Below are 6804 nucleotides of genomic sequence, written 5' to 3' on the forward strand. Positions count from 1 at the left end.
AATTGGATCCAAGAAACCACAAAATGTAGAGAGATTCAAAACACACTTGAGGGTTCACTTTACATGTATTAGAAGTTTCATTGATTTCATAGTTCACAAAATTTATTTTACTTACATTATTTAGTTTGACCCTTACTCAAACTTGTACAGGTAATTTATATGATGGAAGAACAGCTATTAATATTTCCATTATATACATGAAGACAGTGGGATGTCTACTTTATCTAAAAAGACACACAATTTGAGCAAGAAACCAAGCACAATTCTTCGAATTCCTATCCTAATTGACTTTCTAAAGTGGGCATTTGTTATTTCTTTTCTTCTGGTGGCAGTGGATTGACATTTCTGATATTTGTTACCAAAAGAACCATGACACATTCTCTTTCTAATGCATCATCTTTCTGGGTAAAGCAAAATCTTGGACTTCATTATATTCTACTTTGCTCCAAAATGTTTAAGCAAGCTTCCTGCAAAGATATATAAAATATACAAAATAAAAAATTTAGGCTAGGCTCAGTGGCTCAGGCCTGTAATCCCAGCACTTTGGGAGGCCGAGGCGGGCAGATCATGAGGTCAGAAGATCCAGAACATCTTGGATAACACGGTGAAATTTCGTCTCTACTAAAAATACAAAAAAATTAGCCAGGTGTAGTGGCAGGCACCTGTAGTCTCAGCTACTCAGGAGGCTGAGGCAGGAGAATGGCATGAACCCGGGAGGCGGAGCTTGCAGTGAGCCGAGATCGCGCCACTGCACTCCAACCTGGGCGACAGAGCGAGACTCCATCTCAAAAAAAAAAAAAAAAAAAAAATTAAAGAATGATAAAAGCAAAAACAGAGATGCAGAGAAGAGCCAGTAATAAGAATAAAAGGGGCTGGGCACGGTGGCTCATGCTTGTAATCCCAGCACTTTGGGAGGTCGAGGTGGGCGGATCACGAGGTCAGGAGATCGAGACCATCCTGGCTAACACAGTGAAACCCCATCTCTACTAAAAATACAAAAAAATTAGCGGGCATGGTGGCGGGCGCCTGTAGTCCCAGCTACTCGGAGAGGCTGAGGCAGGAGAGTGGCGTGAATCCGGAAGGCAGAGCTTGCAGTGAGCCGAGATTGCGCCACTGCACTCTAGCCTGGGCGACAGAGCGAGACTCCATCTAAAAAAAAAAAAAAAAAAAAAAAAAAAAATAGAATAAAAGGCTGGGCGCGGTGGCTCACTCCTGTAATCCTAGCACTTTGGGAGGCCGAGGCGGATGGATCATGAGGTCGGGAGTTTGAGACCAGCCTGGCCAACATAGTGAAACCCCATCTCTGCTAAAAAATACAAAAAATTAGCCGGGTGTGGTGGCAGGTGACTGTAATTCCAGCTACTTAGGAGGCTGAGGCAGGAGAATAGCTTGAACTTGGGAGGCAGAGGTTGCAGTGAGCCGAGATCGTGCCACTGCACTTCAGCTCAGGCAACTGTGCAAGACTCCGTCTCAAAAAAAAAAAAAAAAAAAAGTGCTCCCAGAGTGACTAAACTTCTTGCTACAGATGTCCCACAAATTTCACTCAAAACTTCTTAGTGGACAATGTGGAAAGAGTTTATGTTTCCATGTTCAATGATACAGTACAGATTGTTAATAGGATGAATACAGGAAAATTGTAGTGAAGAAGACAGTTGTCAGAGAGTCTATTTCTTCTAGAGTTTTTCAGTATAAATCATTCTTTGTGGATTCTGATGCAATGCTGTGTGGCAGTCTCTTCTTACGTGGCTTAATCCAGGGGTAGACTTTAAAACATCCATCCCTCTCTTTATTAACTGCTCCCCCAACCCCTGATACTTGGTACATGGACGCTCAAGACTGTTTTCCTTTGCTAGAGCCTATAGCACAGCTGGTCAGTCCTTTCACTAAGTGTAGACAGGGGCTGTAAGCTGGATAGAGCCTCCTTGCTATCATTAACTTTGGAAAGCATGACTTATTCATTATTAATTCAATTCTGTTTATGTTTTAACATTTTGGTTTCCTCCTTGTTTTATGGTCATTTATGAAAAAAATTTACAAAATTTCTCCATTAAGAAATTCATGGCGGGGTGTGGTGGCTCACGCCTGTAATCCTAGCACTTTGGGGGGCCGAGGCGGGCAGATCACGAGGTCAGGAGATCGAGACCATCCTGGCTAACAGAGTGAAACCCCGTCTCTACTAAAAATACAAAAAAAAAAGCTGCAAGCTGAGATCCATTGGTTTGGAATTTTTGCTGGCCAGCACAGTAGCCTGGAGTCTGCCTCAGATGACTGAGTTCCCAGGGTGAGGGGTGACTGCTATGACAGGCAGTTTTCCCCTATCAGTGCTAGGGACACTGGGTGGTCTGGACTGGGTGGTACACCCTACAGCACAGCACAGTGGCTGTGACAGATCGTGGCCAGGCTGCTTCTTTAGGTGGGACCCGGATCCATCATCCCTCCTTACCAAGCAGGGCCTCCCTACAGGAATTCCAGCAACTCCATCCAGGGGTTTACAGACAGAATTCACATCTCCCTGGGACAGAGAACCTGGGGGAAGGGACGGCCACAGTCTCAGGTTCAGCAGACTTAATCTTTCCTGCCTGCTGGCTCTGAAGAGTTTGGGTAATTTGGACAAGGGGGATTCCCCCAGCACCGTGCACCAACTCTGCTAAGGTACAGCCAGTCTACTTTCATAAGCAGGGCTCTGATCCCGTGCCTCCTGACTGGGTGAGACCTCCCAACAGGGGTCACCAGAAACGTCATACAGGAGGGTTCTGGCTGGCATCAGGTTGGTGCCCCACTGGGATGAAGCTTCCAGAAAAAGGAAAAGTCAGGAATTTTTACTGTTTTGCAGCTTCCACTGGTGATACTCAGGTGAACAAGGTCTGCAGTGGACCCCTAGCACACTGCAGCAGACCTGCAGAAGAGGGGCCTGACTGTTACAAGAAAAACAAACTAACATAAAGCAACAACATCAAACAAAAAAGACCCCACAAAAACCCCATACAAAGATCAACAGCCTCAAAGATCAAAGGTAGATAAATCCATGAAGGTGAGGAAAAACCAGTGCAAAGTTCCCGAAAATTCCAAAAGGCAGAATGCCTCTTCTCCTCCAAATGATTGGTGACACTTCTCCAGCAAGTGAATGAGGCTGAAGCTGAGAAGGATGAATTGACAGAAGCAGGTGCCAGAAAGTGGGTAATAACAAATTTTGCTGAGATAAAGGATTATGTTCTAATCCAATGCAAAGAAGATAAGAACCATGATAAAACATTACAGGAGCTGTTATCTAGAATAATCAGTTTACAGAGGAACATTAATAACCTGATGGAGCTAAAAAAAAAAAAAAACAGCAAGAGAACTTCATGATGCAAACACAAGTATCAACAACCAAATCAACCAAATGGAAGAAAGAATAACAGATCTTGAGCACTATCTTGCTGAAATAAGGCAGTCAGACAAGATTAGAGAAAAAGAAAAAAAACAGGATCTAACAAAATGTCTGAGAACTACAAGACTACATTAAAAAACCAGACCTATGACTGATTGGAATACCTGAAAGAAACAGGGAGAATGGAACCAAATTGGAAAATGCACTTCAGGATATCATCCAGGAGAACTTCCCCAACCTAGCAAGACAGGCCAACATTCAAATTCAAGAAATCCAGAGAACCCCAATACGATACTCCACAAGATCAACCCCAAGACGCATAATCTTCAGATTATCCAAGGTCAAAATGAAGAAAAAAATATTAAGGGCAGCCAGAGAGAAAGGCTTACACTTAGAAAGGTAAGCCCATCAGACTAACAGCAGACCTCTCAGCAGAAACCCACAAGCCAGAAGAAATTGGGGGCCATTCAACATTCCTAAAGAAAATAATTTTCAACCTGGAATTTCATATGTGACCAAACTAAGCTTCATAAGTGAAAAAGAAATAAAATCATTTTTAGGCAAATAAATGCTGAGGGATTTCATCACCACCAGGCTTGCCTTGCAAGAGCTCCTGGATGAAGCACTAAACATGGTTGGCAGGGAGAAAAATACCAGCCACTACAAAAAGATACTGAAATACACAGACCAATGAAACTATGAAGCAACTGCATTAACAAGTCTGCAAAATTAACCAGCAAGCATCATGAGGACAAGATCAAATTTGCACATAAAAGCACTAACTTTAAATGTAAATGGGCTAAATGCCCCCAATTAAAAGACACAGAATCGCAAGCTGGATAAAAAGACAAAACCCATTGGTGTGCTGTATTCAAGAGACACACATCATGTGCAAAGACAAACATAGGCTAAAAATAAAGGAATGGAGGAAAATTTACCAAGCAAATGGAAAGCAGAAAAAAGCAGGAGTTGCAATCCTAGTTCCTGACAAAATAGACTTTAAACCAACAAAGGTCAAAAAAGACACAGAAGGGCATTACATAATGGTAAAGTGTTCAATTCAACAGGAAAAGCTAACTATCCTAAATATATATGCACTCAATACAGGAGCACCCTGATTCATAAAACAAGTTCTTAAAGAACTGAGAAGAGACTTAGACCCCCACACAATAATAGTGGGAGACTTCAATACTCCATTGTCTGTACTAGATTATCAAGACATAAAATTAGCAAAGATATTCAGGATTTAAATTCAGCTCTGGACCAAGTGGACCTGATAGATAGCTATAGAACTTTCCACCCCAAAACAACAGAATATACATTTTTCTTGGTGCCACATGGCACTTACTCTAAAAGTGATCACATAATTGGAAGTAAAATACTCCTCAGCAAAGGCAAGAGAACTGAAATCATAAGAAACAGTCTCTCAGACCACAGTACAATCAAATTAGAACTCAAGATTAAGAAACCCTCTCAAAACCAAACAACAATATAGAAATTGAATCTGCTCTTGAATGACTTCTGGGTAAATAATGAAATTAAGGCAGAAATCAAGAAGTACTTTGAAACTAATGAGAACAAAGAGACAATGTACCAGAATCTCTGGGATGCAGCTAAAGCAGTGTTAAGAGGCAAATTTAGATCACTAAATGCCCACATCAAAAAGCTAGAGAGATTTCAGATCAACACCCTAACATCATAACTAAAAGAGCTAGAGAACCAAGAGCAAATAAACTCCAGAGCTAGAAGAAGACAAGAAATAACCAAGCTCAGGGCAAACTGAAGGAGATAGAGGCATGAAAAACCCTTCAAAAAATTAACAAATCTGAGAAAAGTGGATTCTTGAAGATGGCCGAATAGGAACAGCTCCGGTCTCCAGCTCCCAGCCCCAGCGACACAGAAGATGGGTGATTTCTGCATTTCTGCTTAAGGTACCAGTTTCATCTCACTAGGGAGTGCCTAACAGTGGGTGCAGGACAGTCGGTGAAGCGCACTGTGTGCGAGCCGAAGCAGGGCGAGGCATTGCCTCACTCGGGAAGTGCAAGGGGTCAGGGAGTTCCCTTTCCTAGTCAAAGAAAGGGGAAACAGACGGCACCTGGAATATCGGGTCAGTCCCATCCTAATACTGCGCTTTTCCAACGGGCCTGGAAAACGGCACACTAGGAGATTGTGTCCCGCACCTGGCTCGGAGAATCCTATGCCCACGGAGTCTCGCTGATTGCTAGCACAGCAGTCTGAGATCAAGCTGCAAGGCCGCAGCGAGGCTGGGGGAGGGGCGCCCGCCATTGCCCAGGCTTGCTTAGGTAAACAAAGCAGCCAGGAAGCTCGAACTGGGTGGAGCCCACCACAGCTCAAGGAGGCCTGCCTGCCTCTGTAGGCTCCACCTCTGGGGGCAGGGCACAGACAAACAAAAACTCAGCAAGAACCTCCACAGACTTAAATGTCCCTGTCTGACTGACAGCTTTGAAGAGAGTAATGGTTCTCCCAGCACGCAGCTGAAGATCTGAGAACGGACAGACTGCCTCCTAAACTGGGTCCCTCACCTCTGAGCAGCCTAACTGGGAGGCATCCCCCCAGTAGGGACAGACTGACACCTCATTCAACCGGGTACTCCTCTGAGACAAAACTTTCAGAGGAACTATCAGACAGCTGAATTTGTGGTCTCACGAAAATCTGCTGTTCTGCAGCCACCGCTGCTGACACCCAGCCAAACAGGGTCTGGAGTGAACCTCTAGTAAACTTCAACAGACCTGCAGCTGAGGGTCCTGTCTGGTAGAAGGAAAACTAACAAACAGAAAGGACATCCATACCAAAAACCCATCTGTACATCACCATCATCAAAGACGAAAAGTAGATAAAACCACAAAGATGGGGAAAAAACAGAGCAAAAAAACCGGAAACTCTAAAAAACAGAGCACCTCTCCTCCTCCAAAGGAACGCAGCTCCTCACCAGCAATGGAATAAAGCTGGATGGAGGATGACTTTGATGAGTTGAGAGAAGAAGGCTTCAGACGATCAAACTACTCTGAGCTACGAGAGGAAATTCAAAACAATAGCAAAGAAATTAAAAATTTTGAAAAAAAATTAGAAGAATGGATAACTAGAATAACCAATGGAGAGAAGGCCTTAAAGGAGCTGATGGAGCTGAAAGCCAAGTTTCGAGAACTACGCGAAGATTGCAGAAGCCTCAGTAGCAGATGCGATCAACTGGAAGAAAGGGTATCGCTGATGGAAGATGAAATGAATGAAATGAAGAGAGAAGGGAAGTTTAGAGAAAAAAGAATAAAAAGAAATGAACAAAGCCTCCAAGAAATTTGAGACTATGTGAAAAGACCAAACCTACGTCTGATTGCTGTACCTGAAAATGATGGGGAGAATGGAACCAAGTTGGAAAACACTCTGCAAGATATTATCCAGGAGAACTTCCCCAATCT

Source organism: Symphalangus syndactylus, chromosome 1 (genome assembly GCF_028878055.3).
Source record: "Symphalangus syndactylus isolate Jambi chromosome 1, NHGRI_mSymSyn1-v2.1_pri, whole genome shotgun sequence".
NCBI classification, from domain to species: Eukaryota; Metazoa; Chordata; class Mammalia; order Primates; family Hylobatidae; genus Symphalangus; species Symphalangus syndactylus.